Here is a 15,100-nt window from a genome sequence, read left to right as displayed (position 1 = left end):
TTTGAGTGTGACAGATGATTCCTCTTGGCTTCGAATACTGGACTGGCGACGTGGTTATAATTTAAAATTTTAATTATCTTTTCGGCTGTACTGTTAAGTTGTTGCAGTACGTCTACTGCCATAACTTCTTTTACGAGTAAGTTGATGATGCTGTGCGCTTATCAGCGTATGTTGGCGATATGCGGATATCGTTGGCCTGCAGCCAGCATAGTTCTAGTGTTGTCTATTATAACAACAACAAACGTTCCATTGCGTATCTCGTCGATAATGTCAGTAATAGTATCCTCACGATATTGGGCAATTTCTACTGCTCTATAGAATACATGCTCTTGTAAAATACTGGTTCCTTAATGGTTATTATGAAATTACTCCTTTAAACTTCTATTTATGGCTAATTCCGTTTCTTTCGTGTCGAGGTTATGACGAAACCATGTGTTTAGCACTAGAAGGACCGTGCCCATGAATCTGACCGGTGAGCGTTGATTAACATTTAATAAACAGCGTACGTTTTAATTTTGGGAGCTTATATTTCATGACTTTTAATGTACTTTGGTGGTTTGTAATTTATGTAAAAGACACTCACTTACTACAAAAAAATGAACGAATTATAAATATCTTTACCTTAAAGGACGACAGCCGACCGTTTTGACCAGTACGATATTTTTTGTGTTTTATGTCTCCAAAGACGCAATAATAGATTTTTGTATCCGCTTAGCTTATTTTATTTCACTGCTGTGATCTCGTTCCCTCTTTTTCTTTCGATTTTACTTTATTTACTGGAACAGTGGACATAATTTAGTTGCAGTTATCTGCCAAAGCCTTGTTACGCTCTGCAGAAAGTTAGCATTCACCATTATTGTGGTACGTTGGTATCTTCGTACAGATGAGCTTCTGCAATTGCACAAAATTTGGAGTTTTTATTCTGGACCAGATCTCTCGTCTGTACACTGTCAAGTTTGGCTGCCGCAAATGACCTATACACGATTTTTTTTTTTTTTATCGTGCTAGACCTTTCTGTAATCAACACCTGGATCCTTTATAAAGGGACAACAGGACAAAAAGTTATCTTGTTACCTGGTGAATGTTTCTTTTCAGACCAGCAAAAGAACTCTCCTTTACATATGTACAATGAAGGAGAAGGCCTGTTCATATAATAATTGCGACCACTGAAATGTGTAACGTACTGGTACGGAAGACCTGCCAGGTAGGAGGATACAACAGTCCAAACAAAACCTAAAACCTGTGTGTGCACTTCAAAAAGTTTTTATGTGGTCTATGTGCTGGAAGTGTTCAGTACATGTGTGCAAAGTGCTGTGATGAAGATTGTGGCTTTGACTGAAAACATGTCGGGAAAAAAACGATGTTATTCACGGATTGCGCGGCCCCTCCTGCCGGAGGTTCGCGTCGTCCCTGTGGGATATGTGTATGTGTGTTGTTCTTAGCATAAGTCTGTTTAAGTAGTGTGTAAGTCTAGGGACCGATGACCTCAGCAGTTTGGTCCCTTAAGAATCCACACATATTTTTACATTTGTACAATGTTACTTGCTCATAATTATCACAGACATTTATGTCCATATTTCTTTATAATTCGTAATAAATATATATTTATGGCCCGTTGGGGATTTGAGGACAACCCACAGAGATAAAAAGTGTTATTTTATAATTGTATGTTTATTTGCACTTGTAAGTTTAGTATCAAAGTTTACTTTCAATGAATATTGTATTTACGATGTATTCTTTACTTCGATCCTGTTTCCTTTAATTAAGCACAGTTTATATAGAAAAATTTAAGCATAACACATTGGTAGGGTAAACTTAGTACATTAGTGACATTTGAAGACACTGTACTGATTTAATTTAACAAATATAACTGAAAAAAAACCAAGGATGAAAACATCACCGGTCAAAATGAGCGGTAGCCGTCTGTCCTCCTAGGACGTTGGCTAACGCCGGTCCTCCTAGTGTTAATCAATTACGAACATACTTGACATTCACTAATATGATGGTGCAGTCGCGACGCAGTGCAAAATTACACAGCTTGTTGCGATATTTCATCTGGGTATTGTTTTTATATCCATGGTTCGTGTTTCGTAATGATCGATTGAGGTGGTGCCCTGGTTAGTACACTGGACTCGCATTTGGGACGACGACGGTTCAGATACCCGTTGGTCATCCAAATTTAGATTTTCTGTGATTTCTCTAAATCGCTTAAGGTAAATGCCGGAATGGTTCCTTTGAAAGGGAACGGCTGGTTTCCTTCCCACCCTTTCCTAATCCGAGCTTGTATTCTGTCTCTAATGATGCATTTGTCAACGGCACGTTAAACACTAACTCTTCTCCTGCTTCATACTGATTCCATACACTGCCAGTAGGGCACATCGCCGCAGAAGGCTTGATACCTATGATAGCCACAGATACCTCCGTGGATTTTTACACCTGCGCAACGATTACAGAAGCGATCATTGAATGGAATATTCTACCTCCAGCAACTTCTAGCTCTTCTCCTTCCTCTAACGAGCGTTTGCCGTCAAGAGGTGTTTCGCTGTTTCCAGGATACACCAATCTTGCGGGTTTCAGCAATTTAAGCAAACAAATAAATCTGAGATAAACCATTAAAATGTGGCCTATTGCTTAACCTGTTGTTTAGCGCACCGTATTCTCTACCTAAAGTGAAGTATTCGAGCATTGAGAAAAATGAATTAAATTACTCGTTTTATTCAAAACACTTCCACGGTTGAGCTGAGCTCGGCAGTTACGAACTTACTGGGCGGTGGGGGACGTGTATTTTATTGATGGCCAAAGCAGAGGTCTCATACACGCCATCTACCCGTAGACCTAGATTACCCTTAACAGAATTAAGTATCAGAAGGGTGTCAGGAGATGCAGCTCGTTTTTAACTTGGTTCTTTCTCTAAGTTCATTAATGCGGAATGTCCTGTGTTTGATCTGTTGTTTAAGCTCACCTTCTGGTAGTGCTCACTGCAATTGTTACTCCGAATAGCCACCTGCTTAACCAAACATTTGTGAATGGGCCAACTGAGATGAAACTCTTGACTCTCAATAATTTTTTAGCACTATCTAATTAAGTGAGGAGAGTTATTTAGCGAAGAATTCCAATAAAATCATTCGGCTGCAAGCCAGAGAATAATAGAAGCGAAATTCACAAGATTTAAAAGAAGAGGAGGGGCATGCGTTACACCAGCTTCTATTAATATCTACATCAACACTCTGCAAACCACTGTGAAGTGTATGACAAAGGGTACTTCTCGTTGTACCACTTATTAAAACTTCTTCCTGTTACATTCACTATCTCAAAAATGGCTCTGAGCACTATGGGACTTAACATCTATGGTCATCAGTCCCCTAGAACTTAGAACTACTTAAACCTAACTAACCTAAGGACGTCACACAACACCCAGTCATCACGAGGCAGAGAAAATCCCTGACCCCGCCGGGAATCGAACCCGGGAACCCTGGCGTGGGAAGCGAGAACGCTACCGCACGACCACGAGCTGCGGACATTCATTCACTATCTGTAATTAGTCTAATCTTGTCTTCACAATCCTTACGAGAACGATACGTAAGGAGTTGATGAGAATTGCCTGATTCCTCAATTACTGCTGTGTCTTGAAACTTTTTAAGTTAGATTTCATCGACTAGTTGGAACCTATCTTCCGGTATCTGACAGATAAAGTTTTTCAGCATCTCCGTGACGTTCTCACATAGGTCAAACACTTATATGTCCTGTCCCTCTTTGTATACGTTCAATATCCTCTCAGAGTCCTATTTAGTATGAGTCCTACACACTTGAACAATATTCTAGGGTAGGTCGCACGAGTGTTTTATAAGCTATCTCCTTCGTAGACTTATAGCACTTTCCCAGTATCCTACCGTTAAACCGGAGTCTGCCACCTGCTTTACCTACAGCTGAGCCTATGTGATCACATTTCATATCGTTACAAATTTTTACACTCAACTATTTTTGACAAGTTTCAGACAAAATCTGTTTCATCCAACTGCATACCAACTAGAGGGGTGAGTGGGGCACTGGCCCGCCCCCCACTTCAAAATCTGTAGAGGGCGTGATACAGGTTCTGACCCCCCCCCCCCCCCCCTCATCCTCCTCCTTCTCCTCCTCCAGTTCACACTGAGAGATACAGAACTTTGCTCATGATTGATCAAACTGCCGCATCCTTAAAGCTAATATCTGCCAGACAAAAATAAAATAATTATAACTCAGACTACATTCTTTCCTGGCCTGTCATAAGTCTATATGAAGGAATGGAAGATCTTATAAATCGAAGTGGTTTGTGTTTTATCTGTCGCTACATTACGAGAAAGGAGTGACTGCATTAGATTTCTCCACATAGTGAGCAATAAAAGACCACAGAAACAAACTGTTTTTCTCAAATAAGGTTTCTGTAACTGGAAAAAATCTATACAAATCTTCTAAGCACACGAGAAGAGTCCTTTTCATCGAGAGTCTGTAGAGATTATTCAGCAACGTGAAAACAGCGCAGCTGTGGTCGACCAAGCCGTATGACATCTGCTGGCTGATCATGAGAAAACCAGAAGCGCTTTACTACTAATTGTCTGTTCACTCGGGTTCCTGGATCGGACTGGAAACTGTTACGGCGCGAAGTCAATCAAGTCGGGAACGACAGGGAAGAGAAGGCTTTGAGAGGAATTCAGCCAATCGCACGCTGACCAGACCTTCTTCCAGAACGACAAAGCGGCAGCAGCGGCCCCTATGTGAAGAGGACATAACCTCCGCGACCGACTGGTGAGGGCCAGTCCTATAGCAACTTCAAGATAGATCACTTCGCTCGTACTCTCTATTTAGCACAGACTTGGAATTGTCTCTGCTGTAGAAGATTATTTTGTATGTCGCCCTTCGCTTGCGACACATCTGTATAATTACAAAAGTTAAGTACTGTAATTTTCTTTTTGTAATACAACTCATTAAAACGACTTGTTTGAATGTTTATCTGACGAACCCTAGTATGCAGGCTTCCTAGACACCACAGAAACGCACTGACAGTTCGCGGAACTACCACTGGAACCTCATGACGATTCTCGATTAGAAGAAGAATGATGTACCAGAACTGAATATCTGGCTGAAGCACCACGATACTTCACTGGCGCCAGAGATGCAAAACGAAATACTGGGATTTATAACTGACATTAGATTTTGTGCAGCAATAAAAGTAATTATGGCAGGGTCAACGACTGACGTGGCTAGCCAGGAGTAGTTCACTCTTTGTGTACGTTGCGTCGACCCTGAGACGTTCGAAGCAAAAGATGTTTTCTCTGGTTTATACAGTCCGACGAACTCCAGGTGACGAATTCTAGGATCTGCTATTAAATATACATGCTTCTAAGATTCTCATTAGGAATTGTGTTTCCACACGACCATTTTTTTGATTTTGTAGCTTCCTCAAGACCAGCCAAAGAACTGTTGTATCCACTGAAGTAAACATTGTTTGGATCTAGCACTGCCGCATGTTTCAAGAAGCAGTGATCCATTGTGCGAAGTCTTGGTGAATGTGATAACGTCGGCTATAATTCTGGAATCTACAAAAAGGAAAAACGTGCACGCAAATATTGTGCTAACATATGGCGTCGACAAAAGTAATCAAAATCTGAAATTTTAACCGCTGGTACCAATGTGTCCCACTCTATGAGCTGTAAGAGTAAAATCTTTCTAACATTTCAGGCAACAATATGACCAGGTCCAGGAAACAGTGACCGAATTATTGAATGCACAGAACTCCATTAGAAACGAAAGACAGTCAGTCCTGCAGGGCTAAGTTTAGTGGCGCGAGAAGTTGGACACTATTTTTTTTTTATATGACAGTCACTATCGAAATGTTGGGCCAGATCTCTACAGAATCGCAGTTTTAATGCAGCCGGAATGAAGCGCCCAGTACATGTTATGAAAGGAGCTCTTGCGAATATTAGGGCAGCGGAAGCATTTGATATTCTGTTGGAGAAAGTCGAAGATTATTCCAAGAACCTAAATCTGAGAGACCAAAATATCTCACCTCAAAGATGAATACCAGTGAGACTATAACACACAAAAACATCATCTGGTCTTGAAGAACTGTCTCATGATCGAAGATTTAAAAATTGTGTGTTAGAAATTCTTGATGTCTTTTGATTGAAATAAGATTCAAACAAGATGATCTAAAGCGACTATTACATCTGGAAGAGATACTTGTTAAGTCGTCCCAAACAAAACGTCCATATGCAAGACGTGCAGAAAAGTTGCTTGGACAACACACGGCAGACTTTAACCTACACAGGCTTCATGCACAGCTCGATGATATTGCGAACCATTACGAATTACGACGTGTATAACCATGTAATGTATCCTCTATTCGAAGATAACTTATTGCTGGAAGTGATAGGGTTAAAGAAATGTTCAAGAGGTCATTCGCCTGATCAGTATGATTGCGAAGGTTCCATTTCCGCCGGCATCCTCTGACAGGTCATTCAGCACCTTGCGACGACTTAAAATTTGCCTGAGATCAACAATGACATATTGATTCATTCACCTACTCCTGCTCCATATTTATCAATACAGTGCTGGGACAATTAATCTTATGGATGGGTTGAAGAGATTTGTTTTCTGAACTGTGGAAAGGAAAACAACGCTCGGGAATTATATGTAAAATTTTTGGGTTCTACAAAGAACGAAAATAAATGTCTTCTTCTTTTCAATTCCATTAAGATGGGTAGTAAAGTGTATATAAAATAGCAACAATAATAATAGTACTAATGAGACGTCTACCAATGACCGAATGTTATTACCGTTCTACAGCAAATCCCAACTACTGTTTGAAAGTGGTCCCAGAGAAAAGTAGAACTAATGTTTTCCCAACTGTGTGATGTCTGTTTCAAAACTGAAAGAACGAAAGTGTTTCCAAGAAGCAGGACCTATAGAGACGTCTACCAATGACCGACTGTTATTACGGTTCTATAGCAAATCCCAACTACTGTTTGAAAGTGGTCCCAGAGAAAAGTAGAACTAATGTCTTCCCAAGTGTGTGATGTCTGTTTCAAAACTGAAAGAACGAAAGTGTTTCCAAGAAGCGGGACCTATAGAATTGGGTCCATAGGGCCCATATTCACGACTTTTATAATATTAATGGCTTTTTTTTCTCTGTAGAACAACATACCAGTGAGTGCCTTAACACACCTTCCCACACTGTCGATTTATATAATAGCTTACCGGTTTTGTTGAAAGATGTACGTACGTCTAATTCACTTTAGACGAAATTATTGAGTAGCTTGCTTGTCCTCCCCCCCCCCCCCAAAAAAAAGAATCAATGAATAGATTTGACTGCAACCACCCCCATCCCCCCCCCCCCCCAATCTCCCCGCACACACACACACACACACACACACACACACACACACACACACACATACACACAAAATTAATTGGTACGCCACTGAGATCATCAGATAGACCTGTGGCACATGTTGATACCATCAGGACATTTGTCTAACTTGATCGCAGATATAAAATACAATGTATTACATAACCAGGCTGTATAGTGACGAGCGAACAACTGTGTGTTGAAATTAGTTGATGATGAGCACTATGGGACTTAACTTCTAAGGTCATCACTCCCCTAGAACGTAGAACTACTTAAGCCTAACTAACCTAAGGACATCACACACATCCATGCCCGAGGCAGGATTCGAACTTGCGACCGCAGCAGTCGCGCGGTTCCAGAGTGCACCGCCTAGAACCGCTCGGCCACCCCGGCCGACGTCATAATTAGTCTGCAAAGTACTTTAGTCTGACTGCATCACTACAATAAAAGCAACGAATTTTAATATAAAATCTTATTATACAGAAGTATACGCAATAAACGAAAGAAAAGGCCCCCAAGTTTTAAAGTTTCTTTTTACGAAGAATGCAAATGCAAATACCAGGTGATCAAAAAGTCAGTATAAATTTGAAAACTGAATAAATCAAGGAATAATGTAGATAGAGAAGTACAAATTGACACACATGCTTGGAATGACATGGGGTTTTATTAGAACCACCCCATATTGCTAGACGCGTGAAAGATCTCTTGCACGCGTCGTTTGGTGATGATCGTGTGCTCAGCCGCCACTTCCGTCATGCTTGGCCTCCCAAGTCCCCAAACCTCAGTCCGTGCGATTATTGGCTTTGGGGTTACCTGAAGTCGCAAGTGTATCGTGACCGACCGACATCTCTAGGAATGCTGAAAGATAACATCCGACGCCAATGCCTCACCATAACTCCGGACATGCTTTACAGTGCTGTTCACAACATTATTCCTAGACTACAGCTATTGTTGAGGAATGGTGGTGGACATATTGAGCATTTCCTGTAAAGAACATCACCTTTGCCTTGTCTTACTTTGTTATGCTGATTATTGCTATTCTGATCAGATGAAGCGCCATCTGTCGGACATTTTTTGAATTTTTGTATTTTTTTTTTTTTTTTTTTCTAATAAAACCCCATGTCATTCCAAGCACGTGTGTCAATTTGTACCTCTCTATCTACATTATTCCGTGATTTATTCAGTTTTCAAATTTATACTGACTTTTTGATCACCCGGTACTTTTGGCAATTGACCTATTTGTGGAACTAAGAGCTACTGTAAGAGAAAAATAATCCTAAATTTTTAAATTACTGTGTATTGTAATTTTTCGTAGATAGTTTTATTTATCCCATATACTGTGTGTATAATGTTCTCTTCAATGAGTCAGGAATCACATCTTGGAGAGAATATTAATTTTGAAAAATAATATTCGTGTTACCTGCTCGTAGTCTGTAACTCAGCATCGTCAGCTCCTAGTTAGTAACAATTTCGCATCCAGGTACTTGTGAATTGAACTCAACGATCAGAGTGGTTAGCTTGTGATTATTTGGGTGTCACGTGGCCCAGATACAATTCAAATCTCCTTGGATAAAAAGGCTTTTCTTCCTGTGAGTAATCAACGTATTAAAACCTCAGAGGAATAGAAAAATGAAAAGAAAGTGCTGCAAAAATTTGCAGACGAGAGCTAGATGCTCGGTCGACGCGGGCGGAAGTGGTCGTCAGATGAGGGGGGGGGGGGGGGGGTGCCGACCCTCGACCGATGTCGATGGCGGTGAGTCGTCGATGACGAGCAGCCAAGTGTGGGGCGTGCCGGCTGTTTGTTACCAAACGTCGCGAAACAAACGCCACGAGGCATGCCAGCGCACGGCTAATGAGGCAGCAACAATAATTTTGGGCGCGCGTGGGCCGACGCGCTATTCCTGGCGCGGCGGAGAGGCGGGCCGCGAGGAGGCGAGCCGGCGAGCGGCCGCTCAGCTCACAGACGCCTGCCGGCCCTCCCGAACAGCGCAGCCGTCTGTTCCGAGACACAGTGTGAGTGCCGCGTGCGCGTCGCGATAAGTACCGGCTTCTCTGTGCTTGTGCTTGTGCTTGTCTCTCTGGACGCCACACCATAATGCCTGTGCGACTGTGCCGGAGCTAACGCTTTTCTGGAGCCATTCTGTATGTTCCCGCAACCTGTGTAGTGGTGCTCACTTAGCATCGCCAGCTCTCCGGCGAGAGAATGAAAACTTTTTTTTTTTTCTCTTTGTTTGTCGATATCGTTAAACGCTACTGTGGCATCCTACTCCACTCCGCTGCTTCACTCACCTGAATCCCGAGTCCTGTGCCGTGACGTGGGAATATGGTATGATTTTGCAGGGCACGTTACCCACGTCTCCACGAGGCTGTTGAGTCCCGACAGTTTTGTGGCAATTGGCCCGCCCTCTTGAGCGGATACAGATGAATTTGAGCGCCTGCGGAGAGGAAAATCCATGCCCCGCTCACCGCTTTTTCCCGTAATATCTCCGTCTTCCTTGCAAGCTTTCCCTAATAACTAACTTGTACGCTACTTAGCTATCGAGTGAAATGGAAGAATTCTCTGTGATTTAACTCATATTAACTAATTAACTTAGTATCTTGTTCACGTAAATGACTAAGAAATGTGCTACTCTTGCTCGTAACATCCAACCTCACATTTTTTTCCATTATCGGAGCAATACTGGTAGTGAGTGCGTTTTAAAACCCTGTGTTGACGACTTTATCGTGGTGTTTATTTCAGATCAACACAAAGGAAAGTGCTATAGAAGTGTGAATGTCTAGAAACATGTGCTGGCTGTGAGTGGATTTGTAGGTAAATTATTGACCAGAATGTTTAGCGTATAGTGGCCGTGCACCACCCTCACTTACGCATTTCCATTAGTAAAGATCGTAGAATATTAAGTCAGCGAGCCAATATGGAAGAAATGTGTGATCTGGAAGTGTTACTTTTGGACTACGTGAAAACTGCACCTCAATCGATATCAGACTGCTGTGATACCTAATTTGATAGATACTCAATGTCAAATAACAGCGCCATAGTTTCATGCTCCAGGAAGAAGAGTAGGTTCAGTGTGTCGTACAGATATTTCTTTCTGCGTGCATCTTGTCGTCGCTGAAGTAAATTTTTTTTGTATCCAAAAAATCGATTATTGGTAAAAGAATTGAATACCTGCACAGACTGAAGTTTTCGTGATAAAAATCGTGCAGAAGGCTCCACTTGTAATGCAGACATTCCCATAGAAAGTGAAACTGTCAAGAAATGTGTGTGAACAGTGCATCTGGGGCGAAGACGAGGAAGGCCTGTGGCGTCCTTCGGCACCGCCTTGTGCTCCCCAGGGTCTGTGTTACGCAACGGATTCTCTCAGTCTGAGGAGCCCAGCTTCGCCGTGGAAGCACCCTCTGGTTACCTCCAGCTGCTGACAATTCGTCCGTCTTCAGGATCCCCTACAGAAATAAACAGTGACTACCTAGTTCTAAAAGCGTTGAAACAGATTTTCGATGGTTCAGCTGTTTAAAAATAAATCTAGGGCGTGTCGCTGTAGGTTCGTGCCACGGACTACTTACAGATCTCGTGTGACACACAAACCTACACACGCTAAAACTCTCGCCTTGTGAAGTTTCCAGTGACTGATAGCCACTGCTCAAAGGAAGACAGTGCATAGCATCGTGCATTTCGCCGAGCCCTCCTACTGGTAACGGTAACTCTTTACAAGTTACAGGGCATTTAACGAATATAAAATTGTGAATCATTAAAGATACTCGTGTTGTATTTATACAAGTGCGTCTACATCACTGAGAAATCGCGAGATGGTGGCTTCCGATGAAAAGTGTAATGATGCAATTCTCGGCAATCGTGACTAAGATAATCATTTGTAAAGTCAAATTTGTAATATATGTCACAGAGCTGGTGCGGTTCAAGTTTAGAGGAACAATGAACTTGTAGAAATAACGGAATCGAATGTAACTGCGACATATGAATAATACCATGGATCCAGTCACTGGATGCGCTATTCGAAAGTGCACCGTATACGAAGCGCGTGCTGCCAATACTCGATTTCTGTTCTAATGATCGGGGTTTGATCTCATTAAAGAAAGAAAGAAAAACAAGGATGTAATGACCCATCGACTCGTGGTCATGGGAGACGAGGTACAAGCTTAAATAGGATAGGGATGGAGAAGGAACTCGGCTATGTCTTGCGCAGCGGAGCCATCCCAACATTCGCCTTAACTGGTATACGTAAACAACCGAAAATCTTAATCTGAATGGCTGGACAGGGACTTCAACCCTGTTCCTCCAGGCTGCATGTCCATTGCCTTAGCTCGGAGTAATCTCGTTGAGTCACGTAGATGAAATTAAACGGAATAAAAGACGGACCGATAGTGTATGACAGATAACTGATACGAAAGCATTTGCAACATTCTGGGAAAAATTATATCTGCGGAACGTGGAGAGTGGAGGCAGCCTCATCCCACGCATTTTGATCATTTAGATTCCGTTTTCCTCCCGTCAGCGCTGTTTATATGAAACAGAAGGGTGAGAAATAAATTAATTGTAACAAAACACTAAAATATGCCTCACAAAGCTTTCTAAAAAGCATACTCGCACGATGGTTGCAGGGAATGGTGTACAGGATGAGAAAAATAAACAGGTTGAAATTATCAAGTAACCTAAGCCACCTAAGAAAGTAGCCTACGCTTAGAAACATTCTCTGTAGCTGAGTTACATAAAAGTGCTTTCTATAGATGTTAGTCTTGGCGTCTTTGGTGCATTTGCGCGAGATTCCTTCTGCACGCCAGATTCGCACGAGCGGGAAAAGCAACCCCAGCGCCACCAAGCTGGAAGCCCTCAATTAAAACTTCAGGTCTCAAAGGACTATGAAGAACTGCCTGTAGCCACAAAAGATTGTATTATTTGTTTAGAAATAAATCTGATGTAAATCGTATACTCTACTGTGTTCTCCTCGCTACCGAAATGTTTACATCACAGGTCAATGAAATGCTGGACGTCATAAATTTGTACTCTGGATGAACGTTCAGTCTTATATCGCTCATTCTACACAAGTGAATTGGTCAAAGAAAGATCCTCGTGCATCTACTTAGTGAATGAGTGAGTTTAAACGGATAACAGTGTTGTTCTTATTTCAAGTTATGTTGATGTTAGGTCTGGAATATATGCCTTTATGGGTTTGTCAGCTCAACAACAAATTTCTTCTGTCGATAGAAAGTTTAAACTTCATTCGTCTCTTGCAGAAACGATTGGTCTACGCGAACGACGCTATATGCACTCCGATTCTCGGGTCATACGTCAGACTATAATCGATTCTACTACGGAAAGCGCGTTAACTCGAAAAATGCCGTTCATGTGCTCTCTGGAATGGTTCGGAGTAAGAGAAGAAATTGTCTCCACAAGATGTACAACTTACTCCTCGCAAACATTGCGAACAGCTTTCGCTATTTCAGTGGATATGTGAGTTAAAGAATGTGCCTAACGTTACGATTTTTAGGAAAACTATGTTAGGTTGTCAAGGAAATGTAAATAGAGCGTATCAGGACATAAATTCAGTGTGTCTCTCGATGTGAGAGTTATTGCCAGTTACCGTAAACAAAGCTCCGATTGGTTTTCGGCTTCTCAAGCCTTACAACCACTGCGTCTGTTACGATGCATCTCTGTGAACGTAACATACGACGCCAAAAGTACATACTGTCACATCATTCCGTTGTATGATGTAGAAAATGGGCTAAAATTCGCTCTCACGGACGAATTCGAGATGGCCTGATTGTGCAATCAAGCGCAAATGGTTCAAATGGCTCTGAGCACTATGCGACTTAACTTCTGAGGTCATCAGTCGCCTAGAACTTAGAACGAATTAAACTTAACTAACCTAAGGACATCACACACATCCATGCCTGAGGCGGGATTCGAACCTGCGACCGTAGCGGTCACGCGGTTCCAGACTGAAGCGCCTAGAACCACATGGCCACACTGGCCGGCAATCAGGCGCAGCTGGATAAAATTTCATCTTGCAGTTTCACTCAGATCATAAATTTTAGGTACTCTTAGATGTTTATAGGAACAATGCCTATCAAGGGAAGCGCATGCCTCTTGAGAGAAGCGTCAAGACACCCCGTAGCATGCATACCGACTTCCTACCGTGCAGACTTTCCCATCTCAATATTTGTCATTTGTGGTTCAGAAATGCATAGAGGGGGAAAAACTTTACCTCGCTTATTGGTCGATAGTATACTGTAACTGTGAGTACTATTCCTTGCAGTACATTCGCGTGATGAGACAAGTTCGCTCTACACGAGAACGTAATCAATAACTATCGCACATTTAACTACACAAAGCTACAAGCAGTGTTTCAAGACGATTTTTTACTGGAAAATATTGCAGATGAGCCAAAGCTATCTCCTTTGCGCCACAGTTCTCACTATACAAAACAAAGACAATTTTTTGACAAGGAAACTGGAAACACGGTAGGGCAGATACGTTCCAATCTAATACTTCGCCTGCAGGCCCTTATATTACTGTCAACTGTATTGCTGCTTAATATGAATATGGGTAACAAAGACAAATGAACGTAAGAACTAAATTATATGCAATCAGATCTCAAGCGAAACCAGTTACAAAACAGCAAATTGGGAAATCTAGAGCTGGTTGATAGTTGACCTCGCTTTTCCTCCTGAAGGCCTACTCTTTGTATTTTACCATTAATTTAGATTTATTGTTAATTTGAATCTCTCATCAAGCGAGCCGAGACATCAAGATATTGGTCAGGGAATAATACGACAAATTTATTCTATTAAAATTACTGGGTGTGGTGTTACTCAGAGACGAAGCTGTAGTCACGCCCTGTTCGGCGCAGCTCAGGGATGAAGAGAATTATAGTAGTCACTTTACTGTTGGTTCAATGAGCGGCCCTAGAGGCGTTATGTGTGTTAAATTACTGATTGCCGTAGTTGTTTCGCGAGAAGACCACGAAGCGATTGATGTAAAAAGGTTTATAGCTCGGAGGAGCTAGGTTCCGCACACAACGGTCTCCTACTCGGCTGAAATTTAAAACCAGTACCAATAGCACTAATTAACTGAAATGAACTTCATTTAGGTCATCCTAGCTTGAAGACTCTGTGGATCTATTTTAAACTTACCGCTATACAAAAAAACACGCCACTATAACACATTTTTATTTGAATGTAATGGCGAAGAATAAAGGAACGAAGGAGTGCTCTGATGCTCACCGTCTGCCTGTTGCGAATATACTATTTCATTCATTATAATGTAGGTGATGTGGTTTTCATTATAATGTAGGTGATGTGGTTTTCATTATAATGTAGGTGATGTGGTTTTCAGTATAATGTAGGTGATGTGGTTTTCAGTATAATGTAAGTTAGGTACTTACAGGTTGAGCATTTAGTAATTTTATTGAGGTATTAGATCACAGTGAATTAGTGCTGTTTAGAAAAGGAGAGTAAAGGAATAAAGAAACTGATGGACTGAAGGAATTATTTAGCAACGGAGAAGTTGTGTGAAAATGCCCGATATCGGTGAAAGAATAATCAACGGTAACTGTTAATAATCCATTCAACAATTATTAGGACAAAAAGGAAAGAGAGAAATCGTTTTTAACATTGACACCCACATCATCTCTAAAACATGCTAATTTGTGCTACCACCTGAATGTCGAACTGGATGCCATAATCAGAACAGTTCGTACA

General features: G+C 41.6%; 1 protein-coding gene across 1 annotated transcript in view; it reads left to right on the top strand.

Annotated features, from left to right (window-relative positions):
- Nucleotides 1-9,297: 9,297 nt before the first annotated feature.
- Nucleotides 9,298-15,100, top strand: part of LOC124556276 (muscle M-line assembly protein unc-89-like) — a 135,654-nt gene continuing 129,851 nt past the window's right edge. The window contains exon 1 of the mRNA XM_047130260.1: nt 9,298-9,397. The gene's annotated coding sequence lies outside the window, so the exon portion shown is untranslated. The remainder of the gene's footprint in view (nt 9,398-15,100) is intronic.

This window comes from Schistocerca americana, chromosome X (assembly GCF_021461395.2).
Source record: "Schistocerca americana isolate TAMUIC-IGC-003095 chromosome X, iqSchAmer2.1, whole genome shotgun sequence".
Lineage (NCBI taxonomy): Eukaryota > Metazoa > Arthropoda > Insecta > Orthoptera > Acrididae > Schistocerca > Schistocerca americana.
Note: the sequence above shows the minus strand (reverse complement) of the source record. Positions and strands in the feature narration are given on the sequence as shown.